This window comes from Protopterus annectens, chromosome 13.part0 (assembly GCF_019279795.1).
Source record: "Protopterus annectens isolate FY-2018-M chromosome 13.part0, PAN1.0, whole genome shotgun sequence".
Classification (NCBI taxonomy): domain Eukaryota; kingdom Metazoa; phylum Chordata; order Ceratodontiformes; family Protopteridae; genus Protopterus; species Protopterus annectens.
In genome coordinates this window covers 1,248,549,844-1,248,565,310 of record NC_056747.1, presented here as the reverse complement: position 1 = coordinate 1,248,565,310, position 15,467 = coordinate 1,248,549,844, and the positions used below count along the sequence as shown (strand labels likewise).

Here is a 15,467-nt window from a genome sequence, read left to right as displayed (position 1 = left end):
CACCTTCCCAGTACCACACATCAACACTCACACCTCCTCAGCTCTGAATATCAACACTCACACCTCCTCAACACTGCATATTAACACTCATACCTTCTCAGAGCTGCAAATTTACACTCACACCTCCTTAGTGCCACATAGCACCACTCACACCTCCAAAATGCCTCATATTAACTCAAACAGCTGCTCAGAGCTGCATATCAACACTTGCACCTCCCTCAGCACCACCCATCAACACTCACACCTCCTCAGTACCATATATCAACACTCACACCTCCTCATGAATACACCAAACCTATGTGAGCACCACATGTCAACACTGCATATCAACACTCACTCCTGCTCAGCACCTCATGTCAACAATCACACCTGGTTAGCACCACATAGCAACACTCACACCTGCTCAGTGCAGTATATCAACACTTGCACATCCTCAGCACCTCATATAAACATTCACACCTCCTGAACACTGCATATCAACACTCACAATTCCTCCGAGCCATATATCAACACTCGCAGTTCCTCAACACCGCATGTCAAAACTCACTGCTCCTCAACGCCGCACATCAACACTTCAGGTGCTCAAAACTCATACCACTGCATATCAACACTTACACCTCCTCAGCACTGCATATCAATATTTGCAACTCTGCACTGCATATCAACACTCACATCATCAGCTCCATAAATCATCACTCACACCTCTGCACTATATGTCAACACTCACACCTTCACTCCTCCGCACTGCAAATCAACACTCACACCTCCTCCTCTTCTCCACACTGCAAATCAATACTCACACCTCCTCAGCACTGCATATCAAAACTCACATCTCCTCAGCATCACATATCAACACTCACACCTCCTCAGCACCGGATATCAACACTAACACTTCTTCAGCACCACATATCAACTCTCAAACCTCCACAGCAATGCTGATCAACACTGAAACCTCCTCAACACTACATGTCATTACTCACACATCCTCAGAAACGGATATCAGCACTCACTCCTCCGCAGCGCTGTATATCAAAATTCACTCATATGCTCATCTTCAGATATCAACACTTACACTTGCTCAGCCCTGCATATCAACACTCCCACCTGCTCAGTGGTGCATATCAACACTCATACCTCCTCAGCGGCATATGTCAAAATTTACAGCTCCATAGCTCAGCATATCAACATTCGCACCTCCTAACTTCCGCAAATCAACACTCATGGTCCCACAGTGCCACTTATCAACAGTCACAGTTCCTCAGCACAGCATATCAACACTCACACCTCCTCAGCACTGCATATCAACACTCACACCTCCTCATTGGCGCATATCACATATCAACGCTCATACTTCCTACCTGCCTCATATCAACACAAACAGCTGCTCAGAGCTGGATATCAACACTCACACTTTCTCAGCACTACCCATCAAACATTTACACCTCCTCAGCACTACATGTCAACACCCACATCTGCCCAGCACCATACATCAACATTCACACCTCCTTAGCTCCGAAAACACACACACCTCCTCAGCACCGCATATCAACATTCACACCTCTGCACTGCATATCAACATTCACACCTCCTCAGTTCCACATATCATCACTCACACCTCCGCACTGCATATCAACAATCACACCTCCTCTCCCCCACACTGTAAAACAACACTCACACCTTCTCTCCTCCACATTCCAAATCAATACTCACACCTCCTCAGCACTGCATATTAAAACTCACACCTCCTCAGTACCCTATATCAACATTCGCACCTCCTCAGTACTGCATATCAACATTTAAACCTCCTCAGCACCTTTTATCAACACTCAAACATCCTCAGCACCAGATGTCAACATTCACACCTCCTCAGCACCGCATATCAACACTCACACCTCCTCAGCACTGCATATCAATACTCATACACCCTCAGTACTGTGCATTAACACTCACAACTCCTCAATACTGCAAATCAACACTCACACCTCCTCATGAATACACAATGTATATGAGCACCACATGTCAACACTCACACCACCTCAGCACTGCATATCAACACTCACTCCTGCTCAGCACCTCATATCAACAACCACACCTGCTCAGCGTTGCACAGCAACATTCACACCTGTTCAAAGCAGTATATCATCACTCGCACCTCCTCAGTGCCACATATAAACATTCGCACTTCCTCAGTACCGCATATCAACACACACACTTCCTCAGCACCACATAACAACACTCAAACCTCCTCAGTCCCGCGTATAAACACTCCCACCTCCTCAGCAGTGCATATCAAAACTCACTCATATCCTCATTGTCACTTATCAACATTTACACTTGCTCAGCTCCGCATATCAACACTCCCACCTGCTCAGCGGCACATATCAACACTCATACCTCCTCAGTGGCACATGTCAAAATTCATAACTCCATGGCACTGCATATCAACACTCGCACCTCCTAAGTGCTGCAAATCAACATGTGCAGTTCTACAGTGCCACTTATTACCAGTCGCAGTTCCTCAGCCCCACATATCAACACTCACAGCTCCTCAGTGCTGCATATCAACACTTGCAGGTCTTCGGTGCTGCATATCAACACTCACAGCTCTCAAGCACTGCATATCAAGACTCATGCCTCCTATGCACCACAAAGCAACCCTCACATCTCCTTGACACTGCATATCAACACTCATACCACCATATATCAATACTCACACATCCTCAACACTGCATAACAACACTCACACCTCCTCAGCACTGCACAGTAACACTCACACCTCCTCAGCACTGCAAATCAACACTCACACCTCCTCAGCACTGCATATCAACACTGACACTTCCTCAGATCCACATTTCAACACTCACACCTCCTCAGCACCACATATCAACACTCACACCTCCACAGTGCCTCATATCAACACACACACCTCCTCAGTGCCGCATGTCAACACTCATACCCCCTCTCCTCAGGACTATAAATCAGCACTTACATCTCCTCAGCACTGCATGTCAAAACTCACACCTGCTCAACATCACACATCAACACTCATACCACCTTCTCATGCCACATATCAACTCTCACTCATCCTCAGTGCTGCATGTCAACCTTCATTTCCTCAGCTCCATACGTCAACATTCACACCTCCTCAGAGCTGCATATGAACACTCACATCTGCTCAGTGCAGTATACCAATACCTGCACCTCCTCAGTGCTGCATATCAACATCTGCACCTCCTCTGCACCACATATCAATACTCGCAGCTCCTCAGCACCGCATATCAACACTTGCAGGTGCTCACTGCCACATATCAACATTTGCAGTTCCTCAGCAATGCATATCAACACTTGCACCACTACATATCAACACTCACACCTCTACTAAGCCCTGAATATCAACACTCACACCTCCTCCGTGCCGCATATCAATACTCACACCTCCTCAGCACCGTATGTCAACAATCACACCTCCTCAGCACTGCATATCAACACTCACACCTCCTCTCCTCTGCACTGCAAATCCATACTCACACCTCCTCAGCACTGCATGTTAACACTCACACCTCCCCACTCCACATCAACACTGAAACCTCCTCAGCACTGCATATCAACACTCACACCTCCACAGCACAGCATGTCAATGCTCACACGTCCTCTGCACTGCATATCAACACCCAAACCTCCTCAGCACCACAGATCAAACTCACAACTTCTCAACACTGCATATCAAAACTCACACCTCCTCAGGAATATACTAATCCAACATGTGCTGACATTGATTAAAAGTCAGTTCCCAAGCTTCCAAGAACTAGGAAGACAAAGTCTAATCAGGAATCTACTAAAACAATACTATCCCCTCACACACAGCAATGAATCCTCAGGCTAAAGACTGTAAACAATACACTGCCACTAAGTCAGTGAGTACCAGTAATAATGTGCCAGCAACTGATGATTCCACTCTTAGGCATACTGACTCCATGCTTAGGAGGCTGGACAAGGGCAGGATGTGAGTTAACTGTCACTCCAGTGCCAGGATCTGCATGTTAAGATGCCTCTCCAGTCTCTCACACTAGGCAAATATGAATTTGTGATCTAGAGGTAGTCCATGTAGTTGTGCATAGCTTAACTGACCATCCCAAGGGACATGTGAATCTCACTAGGCATGTGTCAAATGCTGGAAAGACTCTAGTCGTGAATGGAACGCTAGCTTTGCCCAGAATGATGCCTTATTACAAAGCAAAGATGACTGGCATCAACCACTGGCTATCTAATCAGTGTCCTTCTAGGGAGTCCAGTATATGTCAGCCTGGGATGTGATGGGACACAGGCCAACTTACTTCTCAAGAGATGACATGCACCATTTGTTTCATGCCTTTTGCTTACTAGGCAGAGCCCTTGCTGCCAGCATAATGCCTTTTTTAGGCAAACTCTGCCTGTTGGGAATCCCAACCTAGCAGATACAATTGCAGTAAATTTCAGATCTTACTATGTCAAGGTTACTCTTCTCAATGCCAGAAGTCCCCATAACAAATTGCCTGATCTTGAGGCTCTCTTGAAACTTGAATACATTCATGTCTGTGTCATAACTGAGACTTAGTTCCATTGCAAAAACAGCACTCCCTCTCTAGCTAGGTTTACCACTTACTATGCATTCACACCTGAAGGAAACTACAGGGGCACTTCCTTATTTATCAGAAACCATATCATCTCTAGGCAGATTCCCCGAGATCCACAAACTAACCTTAATGAACTCCAATTTACTATAAACAAAACAAATTTTAAATGTATAGCCTGTTATAGGACATGTTCCATGTCCCCAAATAACTGTGACAGATTTGTAAATATACTCATTGAACTACCCATGATGAAAAATACTTTTACAGTGGCTGATTTTAACTATCCAACAGACATACCAACTCAAGTTCTATGTCAAGCAGTAAAAATATACTTGTTATATCACCAACCCCTCAGCTGCAACTTGCACAATGAAGTTGTGCTCACACCTACAAAAGTAGCAGTCCCCACTAGAACCAAATATAATGGGAAATTCAAAAAACAAACCACATCAGTTGTGTACTAGTATACATAAACTCTATGAGAAATGAAGAGAAAAACTAATCTACCCATACAGAAATACAAGTAAATAACTAAAATTGACCACAAGGAGGACCAAAGCAAAACACAAAATGAAACTAGCATCTAGAGCCAAGGACAACTATGAATCCTTCTTTAATTTTTGTCTGAAAATCAAGAAATAACATCCAGCAGTTTTCAGAACAAATCCAAAATGGAATCACCCATTGTGATCTTAGAGACATAGCTAATATACTAGCACATAAATTTAGTGCCAACTTTACTCCAGTAAGTTACTGAAATTCTGCAAATCCGTGAATCCCTTATACCTCCCAAGATCATCAAGAAATATAGCCTAAATGTGCTCTCAAAATAAAAAATACTACCTGCATTGGTGCAGACAACTTATCTGGTGTCTAATAAAGCTGCACTCGAGAAATCTGTCCTGAAATTGTTTAACTTAAGTTTAGCCACAAGATACGCTCCTTAAGTGTGGGGAATAGCCATTGTGATGCCCCTTAATAAGGACGGCCCTACCACAGATCTTGGCATTACAGACTGATCAGAACTAGCTACTCTACTTTGCAAAGCCGTGGAATGCATCACTGCTGACTATGATATCAAAAACTCATACAGCAAGACCTTCAACAGTTTGGTTTTGTTAGGGGAAGGTCACTTCTACTTAATTTTGTTAACTGCTTCAAAAAGGTTACACAGGCAGTGGATAATGGTCATCTCAATCTATATGGATCTGGCAAAGGCAGTCTAACCAAGTTATTTGACCTGGTTATTTGTGCTGACATTTAAAAAGTTTTTAAGAACAGCTACTGAGGGCAAGCGGAAGTTTGGATGACTACAAGGTGATGATTTATAAAGAAGGTACCAATCCTTGGAGGGACTGGGGGATGGGAGTGAGTCTCTAACACCATCTAACTCAGGCTGACAGAAGGGAGGTAGTTTGGCTCAGTGCATTGGTAACATCTGCAGGAGTGCATGTGCATGGAAGGCACAATGGTGCAGTGGTAGCATTGTAGCCTCACAGCAAGAGGCTCTCTGGTTCGATTCTTGGCTGGAGTTCCTTCTGTGCGGAGTCTGCATGTCCTCCCTGCTTTCATGTGGGTTTTGTCTGGGTACTCTGGTTTCCACCCACCTTACAAAGACATGCGTCTGGAGCGTTTCTCCCTGGGCCTACGCTGAAAATTGACTTCATTCCGAGTTGGACTTTCCCGGTAAACAAATGTTAAATCAAATAAATGTTTATCACATGCAGCAATGACTCTAACACTTCCATTTTGCACAACAGTGTGTTGCTCACCCAGGAGACTCAGCAGATGTAGCAGCACACATGCTCCTCTTATAAATTGCATTTGTAGAACATGAAAGTCAGTGACAGGGAGGAAATTAGCTCAGTGTGCAGAATCAGCAAAGGATGGTGTTTTGGCACAGCCTGAGGCATCCTCCTATCCCTACCACTTTTTTTTCAGAGGTGTTTTGAACCTGTTCCTTTTTGGTCAGGGAGTATTTTTGTTGAGTCCTCCTTTTCCTCAGTTGACTGGGAATCTATTTCAGTGCTCTCAAGGCAGCATTTTGAGGTCACCACTCCTATGGAAAACAGTCCCTCCTTCTTGGAAGATTCAAGTTTTTAAGTAAGTTCTATCAATCTCATTCACATCAATGCAAACTGGTCAGCAGTCTCCCTGACTCACTGCTCCATCCACCTGGTAGAAGGTCCTTTTTCCAGCTTGTTTCAGGATGGCACCACCAGAACTGTGCTCTCAACTGATAATTCTCATCTGCTTTGACCAAGCTCTATGGTGTAGAGGGATAAAGCGCTGTCTACACCCTGCGCTGCCTGCATTTAAGTAGTGGACTAAGTGCTGGAGAAGCCAGGTGAGAGGGGAAGGAAGTGAACATCTGATGTCAGTTCACTCATCTTAGGGGGAGGGAATGCTGGTTACCTCAGCTGCAAATACCACCAGCAAAGAAAGCTTGAAAGCAATGAAAGGCAGCACAAGACCTGGGACATGAGCTTGGCACTGTTAAGCTAGTTATGGCTGCTTTCGCAAACTACATGGATGAGAACATACAAACACGATTAGACAGCACAGTAGCTATTGATATCAATGCATGTGCTCGCAACAGCCACCAAAGACTGGGGTCAGGGCCTATTAGCAACACCCTTATATGCTGTGACTGACTGGGGAAAAAGTACAGTTTTGTACCTACCATAAATGTAGATGTTCGAGTGCTCATACAGCTGCAGTCATTACAGATGGGGTTATCCTGCCGTCAGGCGGGTCCTCGGTCGGCCGAATTCCAAAGTCTAGGTCCGGCGTCGGTTGTCGTCGCTTCTTCCCTGACGTCAGTGCGGCAGGGGTATAAAAGAGGCAGCCAACGCCATTTTCTTCAGTTTTTCTTGCCCCAGATGTCAGGTGCCCCCAGAAGGAAGGCAAAACATAATATTATGCAAACATGCAATGTAGATAAATCAAAAAACAGTAGTTGCAAGCAAATACACCATAAAAGAATACCCTAAAAAGGTTATATGATAAAAGTGTTTGTCATTAGGCCTGTCCTAAGAGGGGATGGAGGGAGGGTAACCTGGACTGCAGCTGTATGAGCACTCGAACATCTACATTTATGGTAGGTACAAAACTGTACTATGTTCATCGTGCATACAGTTGCAGTCATTACAGATGGGTAGAATCCCAAAGCTAAGTAAGGGTGGTAGGCACTAAGTGGAACTAGGAGGGGTTAGGATGCCCTGCAGGACTGCTGTGGCAAAGCCCGCTCTAGATTTTGAGTATAGTGGAAGGTGGTACTGCTTGGAGAAAGTGTGCACTGAACTCCAAGTAGCTGCTTCCAAAATGTCCTTGGTAGGGACCCCCCTGAGGAAAGCTGCAGAGGTAGCTGTAGCCCTGGTGGAGTGGGATCTGATGTATACAGGCACAGATTTTCCATGAAATGAATAACAAAAGCGTATGCAGTGGGCTATCCATTTTGAAATTGTCTGTTTGGAAATAGCCTTTCCCTGAGCACCTGGAGCATAGGACACAAAGAGCTGCTCAGATTTCCTGAATGACTTTGTTCTGTCCAAGTAATAATGAAGTTGTCTGTGAATGTCCAAGGAATGTAGTAGTCTCTCCCCTTTGTTTTGTGGATTTGGATAAAAGGTAGGTAAATGAATAGTCTGATTCAAAGCTACACTGGATACTACCTTTGGCATGAAGGTAGGGTTGGTTCGTAAGGAAACACTGTCCTGATGGAAAATGATGAATGGTTGCACAGCCATGAGGGCCTGTAGCTCCGAAACCCTGCATGCTGAGGTAATAGCCAGAAGGAAGGCTGTTTTCCACGACAAGTATTGTAGCTCTGTTGAAGAAGCCGGCTCAAAGGGAGGCAGGGTCAGCTTTTCCAATATGAAGTTGAGGTCCCAAGCTGGGACTGGTGGTTTCCGTGGGGGTTTATATTTTTGCCCTCTGAGGAACTGCCTTAATAGAGGATGTGAGAATAAAGGAGGATCTGTATTGTATTGTGCAGAAATGGCTGAAGCGTGGATCTTGATGGAGGAGAAGGAAAGGTCACTGTTTAACATCTCAGCTAGGTACTGTAAAATTTGAGGTATATTTATTACCCAAGGATTCTGGCCCTTTTCTTGATTCCAGGAACAAAATCGTTTCCATTTGGCGGAGTAGGCTTTTCTAGTAGAGGGTCTTCTGGCCTCCAAGATGACATCCTGCACCTCCTTGGAGAGGAGAGTCTGTTGGGAAATTAAGGTATTCTCCATGCAGCTAGATTCAGGGTTTTGAGCTGGCTGTGAAGGGTTTTGTAGTTGTGCTGGGACAACAGAAGAGGAACTAGAGGTAGGATCCATGGTGGTGAGTGTGTCAGGCTCTTTAGGAGAGGATACCAGTGCTGTCGTGGCCAGTCTGGAGCAATGAGAATCATTTGTGGCCTCTCTGCTCTGGCTTTTAATAGAACTTTGGTCAGTAGAGGAAGAGGCGGGAAGGCACAGACTGTCAATGTTGTCCAATTGAAAGAGAGTGCGTCCACTTTCCGGGCCTGTGGATGATAGGTCCTTGAACAGAATTTTTCCAACTGGTAATTTCTGTGGGTAGCAAATAGATCTATGTCTGGCTGTCCCCATGCCTGAGTTATGTTTGAGAAGACTTGAGGATGCAACTTCCATTCGTGTGGATCTGTCATATTTCTGCTTAGGTTGTCTGCCAGTGTGTTTTCCTTCCCTGGCAGGAATTGTGCCTGTAGTTGAATTTGTAATTCCAGTGCTGTGTTCCACATGGTCATGGCTTGCCTGCACAGGGGGTATGAATGAGTTCCCCCCTGTTTATGTACCACATGACTGTGGTGTTCTCTGTCCTTATCAATAGCTGGCCTGGATGGAGTAGGTCTTTGAAGGTCATAAGAGCATTTTGCACGGCTAGCATCTCCTTTTGGTTGATGTGTAGGTGCTTCTCTTTTTGGGACCATTTTCCCTGAATGCACTGATCTGCCATGTGTGCTCCCCAGGCATAGTCTGAGGCGTCCGTTGTGATGATTTGAGTTGCTTGAGGTAAATAGAAAGGGAGACCTGTGTTTCTTTGGCATGCTTGAGCCCACCACAAAAATTCCTTTTGAAGGCATGGAATGAGTGGTATAATTGTTTCCAAGCTGTGGCTGTGTTGAGACCAACATTTTTTTAGGTACCATTGTAGTTTCCTCATATGCAGCTTTGCACATGGTATTAGTAGGATGCAAGATGCCATGAATCCCAGAGCCTGCAGGACTTTTCTTGCAGTTAGTCTGGTGAAAGTTGCCATTTTGTTGAAGTATTGAGACAGTTGCCCTTGTTTGTCTGGCATGAGGTAGGCCATCTGGGTGGTTGTATTTAAGCTGGCACCCAGGAAAATTATCTGTTGAGAAGGTATTAGTTTTGATTTCTTTCTGTTCACTGTGTATCCCAGGTAGTTTAACAGTTTTATTACAAACGCCAGATGCTGCGATAGAATGTCCTTGCTGTCCGCTTGGATCAGGCAGTCGTCCAGATATGGGTAGATTTGTATTCCTTGTTGTCTGCAGAAGGCAATTACTGATGCCAGGCATTTCGTAAACAGTCTGGGCGCAGTAGATAAGCCAAAGGGCAATGCAGAGAATTGGTAATGGGTTGAACCTGCAAGAAATCTGAGGTATCTTCTGCAATCTTGTCTGATAGGGACATGCAGGTATGCCTCCTTGAGGTCCAACTTTACCAGCCAATACTCCTTGCCCAGCATGGGAAGAAGCTGCTGTAATGTGAGCATCTTGAATTTTGGCACCTGTAGATATGTGTTTAGGATGGATAGGTCTAAGATGGGTCTCCAATCTTTGTCCTTCCTTGGTACCAAAAAAAGTCTGGAATAAAAACCTTGACCTTGTTCTTTTGCAGGCACCTCTTGAATTGCTTTCATATCCATGAGAGCGGAAATTTGTCTTTGTGCCTCTGCCCATTGATTTTGTGGCAGGTTTGGCAAGCCTCTCATTTTTGGAAGGGTGTGAAAGTGGAACCTGTAGCCTCTGTCTATAATGTCCAGAATCCATTTGTCTTTTGTAACAATGTGCCAATTTTTTGAAAATAATGCCAGTTTTCCGCCCAAAGGTGCTGCCATTATAGCTTTGTTTGGCAGACATAGGGGGAAGTCATTGTGTCTGTTTTCTAAATGACTGTGATCTATCTTCTCCACCTGTTGGGGTTGGTGCTTGCCACTGTCTAGCTCTGTAAGATCCTTGAGGTTGTCCTCTACCCCTTGAGCGTCTGTATCTGCCCCTTTGAGGTCTGTCCGTGGCTGGAAAGGACCAATTTTTTAAAGGCCAGTTTCTGCTGAAGCATGGAGGTTGCACCTGCAAGAAATCTTTCACTGTTTGCATAGATTTCGCTTTTTCCTCCATTTTCTTTAGTACCTCCTCAGCTTTAACACCAAACAATACATCTTTCTGAAGTGGTGCATCTAATAACTTTGCTTTGACATGATCTGGTAAGGTTTGCTCTTTGAGCCAAGCATGCCTACGTATGACAGACCCCGTGACAGCAGCTCTACATGAGGCCTCTAAAGCATCAAAACCACACTGCAAGGTATGTTTACCCACTTGCTCTGCTCCATGCAACAAATCCTGCAACTCTTTCAAATCTGGTTGTTCTGTTTGTGTCATTTTGCTTTTCAGCTGAGATAGCAAGAACTGTTGGTACTTTAACATATGAAATTGACAGTTTAATGCCCTCATGGTTAAAGTGGCAGATGTATACACCTTTTTCCCCCACCTTTCTAAAGCTCTGGAATCTCTCTCTGAAGGTAATGGGTTTTTAGCAGTAGAGGCCTTTATTCCCTTGGGACCCTGTGAAATTGTTTCTGGGTCAGCAGTATGGCTTTTATAAAGGAACTGGTGAGAATCAGGGACCCGGTAATACCTGTCTGGTTTAACAGGGGCTGGAGGTAAAGAATCTGGATTAAGACTGGCTTCTGCGTACACATCATCCAAAATATCTAAAACAGGAGGGATAGCCAGGGGCCTATGCTGGGGGAGCAGTAGAAATTCCCTGAGCCTTTTCTTGGAATCTGAGTAATCTTGGCCTTCCCAGTGGAAGTGCTCCCTCAGTGTATGCAGGGTTTCCCCAAAAGAGTAGTCCTCAGGGGGGGAGACCGAGGGAATAGACTCCTCAGCATCAGAGTCTTCAAAAGGGGAATAGGCATAATCCTGGTCCTCAGAATGGTCTGAGGTAATAGAAGCCTGGTCTGAGGAAGGGTAGTCTTCCTCCAGTCTGGGTCTTTTGTCAGAGGGGGGCTGAGAACCCCTGATGAGAGTTATCAAATCCTCAGCCATTTTAAATATCTGTTTTTTAGGCATGGGGCCTTGAGAGGAGGTCTGAGGACCTGTTTTTTAGTTTTCATGGCAGCCTTAGATTTAGTGAAGGATTTAATAGAGAAGGTGGTAGGCCTGAAAACGCCTTCAGAAATGGTAGGCCTCACTAAATTTTCAGTTTCCCCGCCGAGAGTGGCGTCGGTATCTGCAGTGGGAATGGAGACCAAGGAGCCTGCGACCTCGGGTACTGAAGTCACCGGTAAAATAGTTTCATCGGTAGTCAGGGGCTGCGTAGGTGCCTCACTGAAAACCGGAGAACCGGTAGTCGGCCTAAGCGTGGTCTCAGTACTCGGTGCAGACCTCAGATGTCGGTCCTTGTCTTTGCGTCTTTTGCTTAAAACTGGCGTCGGTGTATCCGACGACATGACATAATTAAATTTTTTGCCAAAATAATGAAGGGCGAACTCCGCCCGACGCTTAATAGTGCGCTTGTTGAACCTAGCACAAAAACGGCAGGCCGAGACGTCGTGGTCTGGCCCTAAGCAAGGTATACAGAAAGAGTGAAAATCCTTATGCGGTATTTGCTTCCCACAAGAAATGCAATTATTAACTTTGTCTGACATCGGTCTGAGGCAAGAAAAGTTAGCTTTAAAGAAGACTTCGGCTGAAATATTTTCGTAAATCTCAGGAGCTGGCCAACCGGCACTTGTGAACTGCTTCTGCTTCGCGCACCGCGCAGCAAGAAAGACTGAAGAAAATGGCGTCGGCTGCCTCTTTTATACCCCTGCCGCACTGACGTCAGGGAAGAAGCGACGACAACTGACGCCAGACCTAGACTTTGGAATTCGGCCGACCGAGGACCCGCCTGACGGCAGGATAACCCCATCTGTAATGACTGCAGCTGTATGCACGATGAACATCAATGTACAGTTCTGTGACATGTGGAAAAATTAGGGTACAGTCCTGAAATACAGATGACCCCAGCCAAGCACTCAAGTCACTCGGATGTTGACATTTCACACTTTTGTAGTGACCTACAGAAGGAAAAAGATGTGACTGCTTGTATAACAGCCATCTCAGGTCAGTGCCCCCCCAACCCCCACCCCAGGCAGCTTTACAGATGCAAACTATTTATTTCATTTTGCTTTTGTTTAGAACTAGGTTCAGTCAAAAAAAAATTTCAGTGGAGACGTGGAGAGAAAAGCTGCAACATACTACAAACATTTTTAAACAGACATTTACTAATATATATGGTAGTGCATATGACTCATGGGGGAGCTAACGCATGGCAAGCAAGGGGGAAAGGCATGATGAAAAAAACATACCTGCTTTATCAATTTTATTTAATTATGCTTTGGTGATTGGACAGGTTGTAGGTGAACTGGCCAAAAGACCCTTTTTTCAGCCAAACTCAAGCCACAAAGCAGAGTATAATACATACACAGTTTTAACAGCAGGATATAGAAAAGAAAAGGTAATAGACTGGTTACAGATGACAGATTTGGCACAAAATTATTTAACAACTAATAAATATAAACAATGAACAAATAAGTAATTATACATTGTAAACAGTAAAATACATTAAACTGAAATATTATACACACATAGTGGCACGTTTCATATGCAAAAACTGCACTGTAAATGTCACAGTGAAGCAAGGGAGCTTAGCCTTAGTTTGTACATTACCCCTAAAACATTATATTTATTTTCAGTTTACTTGTACAGGGACTCTGGCCCTCTGCTTTCCTCAGGGGGGCATCAAAGATTAAAAGAGACTCTTGAGTCATCATCTTTCTTGAGTGATTCCTGTTCCGAGCAATTTTATGCCTCATGTTTCTCAAGGACGAGATTATTTCCCTCTGGGCCTTTTGCAGGACAGTAAGTGAATAAGCTGAGTTCTTGCCTGTGGTGGTCTGAAAGCCCCCTTCAGAGTATGGCCAAAGTTGTCCTCCGCCAGCCAAAAGAGGACTGAGATATTTTTGCATCTTAGCTAGGACCACAGAATGTGGTGTCCTGTCAGCTACTTGGTGGGGTCAAGCTGTTGAGTTGGTCAGGAGACCATTTTCGGGCATGATCAACACCCAAACAGGCAATTACAACTTTCCTCAAATGCTGAATTACAAATATTAGATGTTAATACAATACATGACTATACACTAAAAAGTGATATTTGCAGATAACAGGAAGTAGGTAAGCAATAATTTACATTTGTAAGAGAAAGTGCCACTTGATGATATGTTGAGACAACAGTATGGGAGCAGAAGTGCTACATAAATAAATAAAAACAATAGAACTATAATTAGTACTTGTGTTATAATAAAGTAAGGAGAGGTTGGGAGTACTTGTGTTCTTGTTTGGGACATTTGGGTTGGACAGACTCAGGAATCCTTCCCCGGTACCATGGAGAAAAACACATGCTGAAAATTAGTATATGCACTACATTACCAAAGCCAGGTAATCAGACTGAAAAGGAGGGGAAAGCAGTCATTCAGACAACCTCTTTACAAGTTAATTTCTTAACAAAGACAGAAAAAATGTTTGAATTACAGCAATTAGAAATTCTCCAAAAACAAGTAAGAAAGGAACAGCGTTTTGTGTAATAATTATAAACTTAATGGATGTTGTTATGAGTTTAATCAGATTTCATTTCTGTGGTTCCTTTCAGTAAGGCAACCTACTTCTTCAGCTTCTCTAGGTGTGTTAAACTAAATCTGTTTAAAAAGGAAATTACGTAATGTTCTTAATATACAAGTAGACTGCACTTCTGGTAGGTCAACTCTTTGTGCATTCTGAAAACTGCAGTCCCTGTCAAAACTGTCTGTTGACTCTAAATGTCTTAGTTCACAGATGATCCAAAATGAACTCTAAATGTCTTAGTTCACAGATGACCCAAACTGAATCCACTGATGGCAGATTAAAGGTGCTCACCAACATCAGTTTCCTTACTGTGGACCATTACCTGGGCATCTTTACAGCAGTGCAGTCTTTTTCCAGGTTGCAAATGAAACAGATAATGCAGAAGAAAAGCACTTGGGGGCACAGTCTCTACTTTACCCTTCACCCAGAAAGCTACCTTTTTAACTGTAACTGTATTTACTGAATTCTGTGTCTTCAAAACAAACCTGTGCATGTGTTACACCACTCTGGAACGACCCCAATGAACCCAATGAACCTTGTTACATACAAGCTATTTTTTTTACATTAATTCATTCATTTTTTTTCATAATACTTACTGAAAAAGAATCAAAAAAGGAAGATAAAGGAAAAAAAAACAAGCTGAAGCAGAGAAGGAATAGAAAGCTCACAAGGCACAGAGATTTAAAACAATTTTAAATTTAATACGATTTTTACTAAACCTAGTACTTAAAATCACAGGCGCAGCAACAAGCAATTTCAAAACAAATTTTCAAAACAAAACAATTTCACAGTGCCATAAAATGATAATGGAAGTTTATGAACTGGGGTTTCAGTTTTCTGTAAAGATGAAATGTTTCATTTACTGTCAGATCTACTGAAATACAATACAATTTCAAATGTCAAAATTTTGAGCAGACAAAGTTAGACCA

General features: G+C 43.8%; 1 protein-coding gene across 1 annotated transcript in view; it reads right to left on the bottom strand.

Annotated features, from left to right (window-relative positions):
* OSBPL7 (oxysterol binding protein like 7) overlaps positions 1 to 15,467 on the bottom strand; it is a 1,590,705-nt gene that overhangs the window by 325,890 nt on the left and 1,249,348 nt on the right. The window lies entirely within an intron of this gene.